The sequence below is a fragment of the Thalassophryne amazonica genome, unplaced genomic scaffold (genome assembly GCF_902500255.1).
Source record: "Thalassophryne amazonica unplaced genomic scaffold, fThaAma1.1, whole genome shotgun sequence".
NCBI lineage: Eukaryota > Metazoa > Chordata > Actinopteri > Batrachoidiformes > Batrachoididae > Thalassophryne > Thalassophryne amazonica.
Window position 1 is genome coordinate 34,440 of NW_022986432.1, and position 12,684 is coordinate 47,123.

The 12,684-nt window shown below is 40.4% G+C and overlaps 1 long non-coding RNA gene across 1 annotated transcript; it reads right to left on the reverse strand.

Annotated features, from left to right (window-relative positions):
- Positions 1-8,484: 8,484 nt before the first annotated feature.
- LOC117506197 lies at positions 8,485-10,767 on the reverse strand. The gene is made up of 3 exons (XR_004559398.1): positions 10,594-10,767; positions 10,429-10,511; positions 8,485-8,711 (listed from the first exon to the last, which is right to left on the reverse strand). It is a non-coding gene; the product is annotated as an uncharacterized LOC117506197 (long non-coding RNA).
- Positions 10,768-12,684: the final 1,917 nt, after the last annotated feature.

The window sequence follows — 12,684 nt, forward strand, 5'->3', positions numbered from 1 at the left end:
CTAAAAAATATTGTTTTATTTATACACAAGAACAATCATGTAATGGAAATCTTATGTAAATATGTCCCTTTGGTTCCTCCCGTTTTTCCAGTTGGGGTCACCCACAGAGCCATATATAAGAATTAGAGAATGCAGTCACAATGCTGCATATGGAACGTGAATGTTCCTTCACAGAGAGCGAGCTGCCATTTTCAAACCAGGCAAAACGATTACCAAAGTGCCCAGATGGGAAATGTTTTTGTGTGCATTTTCAAAGCGGAAGTAAATATGTGAGTGAACGCACATGGGAAAAAAGCTTGCAAAACATGTCAAAATACCATTCTTACCTGATTATCAAGCCAGTAAAATTAAATTGCATTAAATTATGTAAGGAAAGTATTAAACTTACCCTGACACCCACACATTCCAAAATATTAGTGTTGAAAGTTTACACGGATCTGATCTGTTCCAGCTTCCACTATTCTGCAGACAAAACAAGGCACAGTATCGCGATACACACAATCCAGACAGGATTCACTCAGGAGTCATATCTTATTCCAGGCACTGCCAGGCGACGCAGGGTACAGAAGTTGAAGATGTCATAATCCAAACAAGTCAGTGTTGAAAGTTTACACAGATCTGATATGTTCCAGCTTCCACAAAAGGGGAAAAATGTATGGGATGAATTTGTGGATCTGATTGCAGTCATGGACTTGTGTGTAACATGGGTGGCATCAAGGAAAAGGTATCTAGGATTCTGCCATGTTTTATTGTTGCTCATGGACGAGTAAATAGCTTTTAATAATATCTACGTGGTAATTTTTCATTCCTGTTGTATATGAACACTTCAGCTCAACGTCTTCACAAGATTGATACTGTTTATCGAGCTTCTCTGAGGTTTACCAACTGTAGAGCCTTGACTCATCATTGTGAACTGTATTCTCGAGCGGGATGGCCTTCTTTGTCCGACTGGGACGTTGGTATTCTTTTATTTATAAGAGACGCTTGGACTTTTACCCTCCTACATCTGTAGTTTAATCACATGGAGTGTCGACTCATGTTTTGTGTTCAAATGATAATCTGTTGCTCTCTATTCCATTTGCCTGCACTGATCTGGGAATAAGGGCTTCTGTTTTTGATTGACTGAACTTATTTTATTGAGCAACTTTAAAGTCCAGACGGAGATCACTTGAGATGACGTTAAAAATTGTTTTTCATGTTTATGTAATTTTACCTGTGCATTTGTAATTGTAACTTTTGCTGCCTCCTGGCCAGGACTCTCTTGAATCTCAAAGGGACTTTCCTGGTTAAATAAATGAAATAAATGAATAAAACCTTAAGAAAACAGTGTACAACAGCATTGACAGTCATATATACATGGTGTACAACTTCATATTCATGCATTACACATGCATGACGCTCTGCAAGATACACCAGTTTATCGCCCAGAAGTCAGAAAAAGTAACAAGAAAAACCAGTAATACTTTCTTACAGAAGGAAATGTTGTCTCCCTTCTTCCTGTCGTTGTGGCACTGCCAACACACGCAGCTTTCCAGCATTTTCTTGACCAGATCTATGAGTAACGTCGGTGTAACTGTGTTGTGTATAACGGTAAATGGACATTCAAATGACACGCGGTAACCACGAGGTGCCCCATTTGAAAATGGCGATTGCGCCTGTGGCCTCTTGTTCTTAGATACAGCTCTGTGGGGTCACCACGGCAGATCACAATACTCGAGTATATTCAGTAATACTCATGTCACGGGCTCAGCTGGCGAAGGGATCTGACTCGGCTGATCCAGTCGTGCGCCGGACACGAGACCATGAAGTCTGTGTTCGTTTCCCACCACAACCACGACGACGTGTATGTAGCGGATGCAAACTAGTATTCAATATGAATTTTGTGTATTAACAAAATTATAAATAGGCTTGACTTCACCTGTTCAAACCACCTCTACATACAGTAGTTTTCAGAATAACAGTAGTGCTATGAGACTAAAAAGATTTATCCAGGTTTTGAGTATATTTCTTATTGTTACATGGGAAACAAGGTACCAGTAGATTCTCACAAATCCAACAAGACCAAGCATTCATGATATGCACACTTAAGGCTATGAAATTGGGCTACTATAAAAAAAAAAGTAGAAAAGGGGGTGTTCACAATAACAGTAGTGTGGCATTCAGTCAGTGAGTTCATCAATTTTGTGGAACAAACAGGTGTGAATCAGGTGTCCCCTGTTTAAGGATGAAGCCAGTACCTGTTGAACATGCTTTTCTCTTTGAAAGCCTGAGGAAAATGGGACGTTCAAGACATTGTTCAGAAGAACAGCGTAGTTTGATTAAAAAGTTGATGATCTCCAATGCTTTAAAATTGACAACAAAAAAAAACAGAGACGCGTGGAAGAAAACGGAAAACAACCATCAAAATGGATAGAAGAATAAACAGAATGGCAAAGGCTCACCCATTGATCAGCTCCAGGATGATCAAAGACAGTCTGGAGTTACCTGTAAGTGCTGTGACAGAAGACGCCTGTGTGAACCTAATTTATTTGCAAGAATCCCCCGCAAAGTCCCTCTGTTAAATAAAAGATGTGCAGAAGAGGTTACAATTTGCCAAAGAACACATCAACTGGCCTAAAGAGAAATAGAGGAACATTTTGTGGACTGATGAGAGTAAAATTGTTCTTTTTGGGTCCAAGGGCCGCAGACAGTTTGTGAGACGACCCCCAAACTCTGAATTCAAGCCACAGTTCACAGTGAAGACAGTGAAGCATGGTGGTGCAAGCATCATGATATGGGCATGTTTCTCCTACTATGGTGTTGGGCCTATATATCGCATACCAGGTATCATGGATCAGTTTGGATATGTCATAATACTTGAAGAGGTCATGTTGCCTTATGCTGAAGAGGACATGCCCTTGAAATGGGTGTTTCAACAAGACAATGACCCCAAGCACACTAGTAAACGAGCAAAATCTTGGTTCCAAACCAACAAAATTAATGCCTCGCAGATGTGAAGAAATCATGAAAAACTGTGGTTATACAACTAAATACTAGTTTAGTGATTCACAGGATTGCTAAAAAAGCAGTCTGAAAATCATAGTTTTGAGTTTGTAGCATCAACAGCAGATGCTACTATTATTGTGAACACCCCCTTTTCTACTTTTTTTTTTTTAATAGCCCAATTTCATAGCCTTAAGAGTGTGCATATCATGAATGCTTGGTGTTGTTGGATTTGTGAGAATCTCCTGGTACCTTGTTTCCCATGTAACAATAAGAAATATACTCAAAACCTGGATTAATCTTTTTAGTCACATAGCACTACTATTATTCTGAACACTACTGTATTTAAAAAAAAAACTAATTAATTAAAATTTACAATATTTCTATTTTTATTTGTATTTATTATTCTGTCCATCTTTGCGAGTCCATGTATTTATCTTAGTACTCTAATTTCACTATCCATGTCTCACACGTCCTTCCTGGTCTTAGAATCCTGACCTTTAACCTTTGGTCACTCCTGAACACACTTAAAGATTAAATGCACCTGGACCAGTGGAAACAAGAGGTGATCCAGTTTCCTCTGGTCCAGGTGCATTTAATCTTTATCCTAAAAGAAACACACACGAGCCATCACGGGACACACACGTGGTTGGACGCGACAGTACCAACAGCTCGCGGTCCAGACGTTTGTGGCGAGCTCACAGAGGAAGCAGCAAATTATTCACACAATCACAAAATGTGTGGAAACCACAGCTTACATGTGCATGACCTTTTGACCTAACAGCAGCCACCGCCACATCTGTTGCTAAATGCCAACAGCGCTGCGGCATGCGCACGCTGACACAAACACGCGGCAGAACGTGACCGAGGAGTCGGGTTGTAAAACAGGAAGCTGAAGCTCCAGTTTCCTGATGAAGAACTGATCCTTCTCACACACAGACAGCAGAACAACAAACGTTCACCCCCCCCCCCCCCCCAAAAAAACAGAAATAAAAAGGTGTAAATGTTGCTTTAAAAAAAAAAACAAAAAAAAAAAACCTCCATTGACTAATTTGCAAATCCATAATCTGTGCAGAACGTTTTGCAGTGCAGCAATTTGGTGCAACATATTTTTTACTCAAAAGAAATTTTTGGTAAGTGGCTGAAGGTCAACCCCAGAATGACCCTGACAGAGTTCATTTGGGCAAAGGTCAAGGTCACAGTCACTGGAGTGGAGGAATTTTGATTTACAAACTAAACTTGATGCACAGACATCTGTGAATTCCAGAATAGACCCTCGTCAGCTCAACCAAAGGTCAATCATTAGGATGAAGTTTAAGGTCACTGCATCTTTTTTTGTTATTGGGAAAATTTAACTCAAACAAGGTGACACATGCTACACTTTCCCATGAATAAGAAGACAATTCTGATCTAATCTATACAACATGACCAACACAAATGTACGGTGGCCATCCCAGGGTGTTAGCTGTAGTCAGGTAGGGGTTAATGAAGAATTACACAAGGATCAACATTTAATGCTCCAATCATATTTAGAAGTATACCATTTTATTTCTCTGATCATGAACACTCAAAAAAAAAAAGAAGTATAGTTTGGACCATCTATGACTGAACATTTTAGACTTATGGGGGAACAAATTAAAAGTTGTTCCAAATTTTGGTAAAACGTGATGCAAATTATTTTGAGCAAATAGGATTAATAAACAGTACAGTTTTTACCGCACTGAATGGTTGACTTTTAGAGTAAAGGTCAAACAAGATCGACGTCTATTGCATTTTATGATACACGAGACACTAACGTGATAACTAAGCATGACAGATGCTGCAAAGTATTCCATTTACAGTAGTGTTCAGAATAATAGTAGTGCTATGTGACTAAAAAGATTAAACCAGGTTTTGAGTTTATTTATTATTGTTACATGGGAAACAAGGTACCAGTAGATTCAGTAGATTCTCACAAATCGAACAAGACCAAGCATTCATGATATGCACACTCTTAAGGCTATGAAATTGGGCTATTAGTAAAAAAAAGTAGAAAAGGGGGTGTTCACAATAATAGTACAACCCCTGGCAAGAATTATGGAATCACCGGCCTCGGAGGATGTTCATTCAGTTGTTTAATTTTGTAGAAAAAAAGCAGATCACAGACATGACACAAAACTAAAGTCATTTCAAATGACAACTTTCTGGCTTTAAGAAACACTATAAGAAATCAAGAAAAAAAGATTGTGGCAGTCAGTAACGGTTACTTTTTTAGACCAAGCAGAGGAAAAAAAAAATATGGAATCACTCAATTCTGAGGAAAAAATTATGGAATCACCCTGTAAATTTTCATGCCCCAAATTAACACCTGCATCAAATCAGATCTGCTCATTGACATTGACTCTATGTGTCTTTTTGCAAGGAATGGTTTTGCAGTTTTTGCTCTATGGCAAGATGCATTATCATCTTGAAAAATTATTTCATCATCCCCAAACATCCTTTCAATTGTCCAAAATATCAACATAAACTTGTGCATTTATTGATGATGTAATGACAGCCATCTCCCCAGTGCCTTTACCTGACATGCAGCCCCATATCATCAATGACTGTGGAAATTTACATGTTTTCTTCAGGCAGTCATCTTTATAAATCTCATTGGAAAGGCACCAAACAAAAGTTCCAGCATCATCACCTTGCCCAATGCAGATTCGAGATTCATCACTGAATATGACTTTCATCCAGTCATCCACAGTCCACGATTGCTTTTCCTTAGCCCATTGTAACCTTGTTTTTTGCTGTTTAGGTGTTAATGATGCCTTTCGTTTAGCTTTTCTGTATGTAAATCCCATTTCCTTTAGGCGGTTTCTTACAGTTCGGTCACAGACGTTGACTCCAGTTTCCTCCCATTCGTTCCTCATTTGTTTTGTTGTACATTTTTCGATTTTTGAGACATATTGCTTTAAGTTTTCTGTCTTGACGCTTTGATGTCTTCCTTGGTCTACCAGTATGTTTGCCTTTAACAACCTTCCCATGTTGTTTGTATTTGGTCCAGAGTTTAGACACAGCTGACTGTGAACAACCAACATCTTTTGCAACATCGCGTGATGATTTACCCTCTTTTAAGAGTTTGATAATCCTCTCCTTTGTTTCAATCGACATCTCTCATGTTGGAGCCATGATTCATGTCAGTCCACTTGGTGCAACAGCTCTCCAAGGTGTGTTCACTCCTTTTTAGATGCAGACTAACGAGCAGATCTGATATGATGCAGGTGTTGAAATGACTTTAGTTTTGTGTCATGTCTGTGATCTGTTTTTTTTTTTCTACAAAATTAAACAACTGAATGAACATCCTCTGAGGCCGGTGATTCCATAATTTTTGCCAGGGGTTGTAGTGTGGCATTCAGTCAGTGAGTTTGTCAATTTTGTGGAACAAACAGGTGTGAATCAGGTGTCCCCTATTTAAGGATGAAGCCAGCACCTCTTGAACATGCTTTTCTCTTTGAAAGCCTGAGGAAAATGGGACGTTCAAGACATTGTTCAGAAGAACAGCGTAGTTTGATTAACAAGTTGACTGGAGAGGGGAAAACTATTTCACAGGTGCAAAAAATTATAGGCTGTTCATCTACAATGATCTCTAATGCTTTAAAATGGACAAAAAAAGAGACATGTGGAAGAAAACAAAACCATCAAAATGGATAGAAGAATAACCAGAATGGCAAAGGCTCACCCATTGATCAGCTCCAGGATGATCAAAGACAGTCTGGAGTTACCTGTAAGTGTTGTGACAGTTAGAAGACGCCTGTGTGAAGCTAATTTATTTGCAAGAATCCCCCGCAAAGTCCCTCTGTTAAATAAAAGACGTGCAGAAGAGGTTACAATTTGCCAAAGAACACATCAACTGGCCTAAAGAGAAATGGAGGAATATTTTGTGGACTGATGAGAGTAAAATTGTTCTTTTTGGGTCCAAGGGCCATAGACAGTTTGTGAGACGACCCCCAAACTCTGAATTGAAGCCACAGTTCACACTGAAGACAGTGAAGCATGGTGGTGCAAGCATCATGATATGGGCATGTTTCTCCTACTATGGTGTTGGGCCTATATATCGCATACCAGGTATCATGGATCAGTTTGGATATGTCAAAATACTTGAAGAGGTCATGTTGCCTTATGCTGAAGAGGACATGCCCTTGAAATGGGTATTTCAACAAGACAATGACGCCAAGCACACTAGTAAACAAGCAAAATCTTGGTTCCAAACCAACAAAATTAATGCCTCGCAGATGTGAAGAAATCATGAAAAACTGTGGCTATACAACTAAATACTAGTTTAGTGATTCACAGGTTTGCTAAAAAAGCAGTTTGAACATAATAGTTTTGAGTTTGTAGCGTCAACAGCAGATGCTATTATTGTTAACACCCCCTTTTCTACTTTTTTTTTTACTAATAGCCCAATTTCATAGCCTTAAGAGTGTGCATATCATGAATGCTTGGTCTTGTTGGATTTGTGAGAATCAACTGGTACCTTGTTTCCCATGTAACAATAAGAAATATACTCAAAACCTGGATAAATCTTTTTAGTCACATAGCACTACTATTATTCTGAACACTACTGTATTAATGCTATTAACCAATAATTTGCACCTTTTTTTTTTTAACCAAAATTGTAGCAACTTTGACTTTTGACCCCTGTAAAAACTGAAACTGACCGTGTCACTTTTTTTTTTACGCTGTTTTTACCCCATAACTTCATCACATTCAGTTACTTCTGATGTTCCAATAAGACAAATAATGTGGAACAAGTTTCAAAATGAATGAAGCATTTAAGATTTTTAGTCCTATGTAATTCTTCATTGACCCCTACATGGCCACACCTGCAACCCTGGATGGCCACCATACATTTCTGTGCAGGTCATAGTGCACTGAGGCTGGATTGTAAGTGTTGTTTTGTCCTATTTAAGTGGAACTGAACCAGCTGCTCGGCCTGTGGACTGTTAGCTGTAAGCAGCAGACAGTAAAACTAGACGTCACATTGTTTTCAGTAAAACGACAAAGTTTTGCCAGGACAAGGACGTCCTGCGCCGTAAACAACCAAGTTACCTCCACAGTCTGAAGCAAGTTTGCAAGACGTTAAAGAACCACAATGCCACATCCATGAACTTAACACAACAAACAGATTCACTCACCACACAAGCAGAGTTCAACTAAATAAAAATCATTTATTTTTTCATTAATATTATTATCATCATCGTCATCATTCTATCTATAGAGTCCACCATGCCACTTTCAGGACTGGAGTAGTGCTAGACGTCTGTCTGTTGAGGATGGGTAAATGGCGGCGGGCGGGGTCAGACAGACAGGTGGGCGGGGTCTCGCTCAGGCTCACGCCCCTGCTCGTTCTCCATGCTGATGCAAACAAAGAGGGGACGATGTCCAGGTGGAGGATAAAGACGGACCGAAATGTCTTTAAAAAGTCATTTTGTCTTCAATGACCTATTGTGAGGAGCTGGGGGGGATCTGAAGGATGGGGGGGCAGCTTCAAGCTCATTGGTCGGGCTGCTTGACAGGAGAATCAGGAAAAGCCAGACTGACACAGACCGATACAGAGGAGGAGTGTGTGTGCACGTGTGTGTGTGTGTGTGTGTATGCAACTGGTCAGAATTACTTTGATCCACCGTCACTGTACACGTGTCAAAGTTACTGTCACAACTGGGTACAAAGTTGAGGTAACAAACGTCCTTCTGATTCCACATCTGCAGACAAAGAACAAAGAGAAAAACTGTGGATCAGAAATCTGATTTCATCTGTTTTCAATGTATCACAACCCGCCATCAGGTGAGTCGCCACCGGAGGGAAGAGTTCAAGATCACTGAAATATTCCACCAAAATCATTTCTTCACGTTTTAGTTAAGTGATCATTTAAAGAATAACTTGACTCTCACCAGATAGGACACTAAAGCACCAGCTAGTTTGACAGACTCTGCCCCCTGGTGGCCATAGTTATAACTGAACCACCATTCATGTCTTCATGTCTTGTGGTTGAACTCTGAGGTAAACATTGTGGAAAATGCTCAATTTTTGATATAACAAATCTCTCAATATATCATAGACGCGTTGCTTCATATTTGGCCCCCTGGTGGCCTAAATTATAAATGTGTTTCAGCTCTGGCTGGACGACCCTTTGGACCAGGCTTCACCTCGATGCACTGTTTCCTAAACCTGCTCTGCCTTCGGCACTGTAGGTAAAAACATTTCATTCCTCTCCTGCCTGACCCGAACACGTTCAGTGACACTGTTGCTACACTCAGGCACGTGACTCCGACCCGATGTGGTTAATGCAATCAGGAGGCTTCAAATGTATAGCGAGGTGGGAGGGGCTTGACAAAAATTACAATGTACTGGTGATGTCTAACTGAAAAGTTTAAGAAAAAAAAAAATAAGATTACTGTTTGTGGTACTTTCCCTTCTGTTGTGTACTGCAGTTAAATTAACGGAATATAATAATAATAAAAATAAGTTAAAAAATACTAACATAACCCTTTTGTAATTAAATAAATGTTGGTGGGAAAAATGCATTTTTTTTATTCTATTTGATTAGTTAATCATGAAATATATTTTGGGGGTCAGTGACCGTAAACAATACTGTAAACAAAAGCAATGCAAAAGTCACATGACACGCTCGCATGTGAAGACGTTGTGTGGTTTTATAGCAGAGGCGAGTCAAAGTTATTTATACAGTGAAAGACAGCAGATTTACAACTGTCTGAGGTGCAGTGACTCCAGTTTAAAAAAAAAAAAAAAAAAACCTTCCTCCAGCCTCCTCCAACCACCCACCAACAGATAGTTTCAATCAGACGAGGCGCTCTTTAGGTATTGTAGGGAAAGGAAAATGAAGATGGCAATCTGTGGCGACCGTACTGGATGACGGACAACCCGTTTTCAGAAGGAACCATCTTGTTACCTCCTCCAACTGGTCACCAAAGAATAGTTTCAATCAGATGAGGCATTTCTGAGATATTGTGCAGAAACAAAACATTTACAGACGGACGGGGTAAAAACACACCACCACCCAACTTCACAGCAGCACGGTGGATTAGTGGTTAGCACTGTTGCCTCACAGCAAGAAGTTCATGGGATCAGTTCCCACCTGTGGCCTTTCTGTGTGGAGTTTGCTTGTTCTCCCCATGTTTTTTTTTCCTCAGGGTGCTCCAGTTTCCTCCCACATTTAAACACATGCAGTTAGGTGAAATGGAAACTTTATAACTGTCCAGGTCTCCCTTGCAAAAGAGATCTTGATCTTAACGGGACTAACCTGGTTAAATAGCGTTTAAATTAAATTAAAAGTTAAATTCATTAAGCGGAGACTTTAACATGTATAATTAAAGGGGTCTGTGTGGTTGCCTTCCAGGACCCGGGGTGGTTCTGTGGCGGTGTGGACCCGACTGTTGTCTCCTGTGACACGGCGGTTACCTGGTTTCATCGCGCTGTCGTGTTGCCACTGGAAACCATGTTGTTGTCAGAGTTGGACAGAGACTGCTCCTTCACGACTGGGTCTGCGGGAGAAAACGCGTAAGAGGCGTTTGTGTTAACGGACCCAACCCATTAGTGTGCATATGATTGGCGCGCAGCGCTCACAGAAGTATGGGTGGTCCATGGCCTCGGTGGCGGTCAGCCTCTGTTGGTGGTCGTAGCGTAGCAGCTTGTCCAGCAGGTCGAGCGCTTCAGGACTCACCAGGTGCTGGTTCTCTGTCTGCACAAACTGCTCCCAGCGTTTCCTGCTCTGCCTGTGGGGGCACAAACAGCCACCAGTCACGCCAGAATGACTCCGCCCCCTCAAACACAAACAGCCTTCACACCAACAAACAGACTCCAACAGGCTTCCACGCGGCGTTCATCACGTCTGTTTAGTGCAGGTACGCGCTATCATCTGGGAGTCGGCAGAAAGTCAAACTGCTTGTGGAGCTGAACTGCTGCCAAGACGGTTTCAGTCACGGTTCTGTTTGTGCACATCAAACACGCCACAAACACCACAGCGAACTCACTGTAAAATATCTAAAAGAAAAATGCCATGACAGGAATCTGCAACAAATACAGACTCCAGATATAACTGCAGCACGACAGAGCACAAACCTCCACCAACACTAGTTTACAAATCCACAAATTTTACCTTGGAAAAAAATTTTCAAGGTCAAAGTCCTGTTAGAAGTGACTTTTCATAAGCCAAATTAGATGTGATCAAATGTCAGGAGGATGCATTTAGTTTGTGCACTTGAATCAAAGGGTTTTTTGTGGTGCTGTCAGGCTTTTTTTCAGTTTCTAAATTCTTTTTTCGGATCATTTTCACAGAAAGTTGGTTTTCTCTGCTGTGCACAATGTGTCATTGCTTTTTGGCACTTGTTTTCCAACTGATAACTGAAAGACAAACAAGCATATAATTGGAACCTCATTCAATTTTGATGTTGTAAGTAAAACCATAACAGAAAAAGGAGAGTGATTGAGACAATTTTGTTTGAGATATATTGCAACATGTACATCAAATCTCCTTAGACATAAGCGTAACGAGATTTGTACAAAGAAAGCACACCACCACTTATTGTACTCTCTTGTAATTTTCTGGACTATAGGCTGTGGTTTTTGGAGGCGGGGTTTGCTAGTTTAGGAGGTCCTGCAACTTCTAAAACAAGGCAACATACACATTTAAAAAAAAACCATTATCATCTATGGCCACAAGATGGCAATGTCTACACACGAGAAGCTGCTTCTGTATACTGTGATTCAGATTCTGGAGAAGGAAGGAAGAGAAACGGACAGACAAAGACAAAAAAAAAGACAGAAACCGGCAGACAGAAAGAAACAAACAAAGACAGAAACAGGTCCTTATTATGTCCATCATTATTGTCACATTTCCCACCATCTGATTGGACGTCAGCTCCACTCTAACCTGTCCTTGCAGAATGCCATCATGTGATATTTATCCCTATTATCTTTGTTGTCTAGCGTTGTTCTATGCTGGACTGATAGACCCTCTGTCCTGTATTTAACGCTGCAAGCTGCTACGACACATGACAGAGGGGTGCGACACCAGAAGCTCCCTACCTAGCTGACCTAATTAAATCTTACGTACCAGCTCGAGCTCTGCGTTCTCAGGGTGCAGGACTACTTTGTGTCCCTAGGGTGAATAAGAAGTCTGCGGGTCACAGAGCTTTCTCTTATCGTGCCCCTGTTCTCTGGAATGATCTCCCTGCATCAATAAAACAGATTCTGTGGAGATTTTCAGTCCAGACTTAAGATTATTTGCCCTTTCGTATGGCTAGCATATTGGCATGGTATAGTTCTAAGCTTTTTACACTTTTAATTCATTTTATTACAATCCCTGGCAAAAATTATGGACTCACCGGCCTCTGAGGATGTTCATTCAGTTGTTTAATTTTGTAGAAAAAACGCAGATCACAGACATGACACAAAACTAAAGTCATTTCAAATGGCAACTTTCTGGCTTTAAGAAACACTATAAGAATCAAGAAAAAAAGATTGTGGCAGTCAGTAACGGTTACTTTTTTTAGACCAGCAGAGGAAAAAAAATATGGAATCACTCAATTCTGAGGAAGAAATTATGGAATCACCCTGTAAATTTTCATCCCCAAAACTACACCTGCATCATATCAGATCTGCTCGTTAGTCTGCATCTAAAAAGGAGTGACCACACCTTGGAGAGCTGTTGCACCA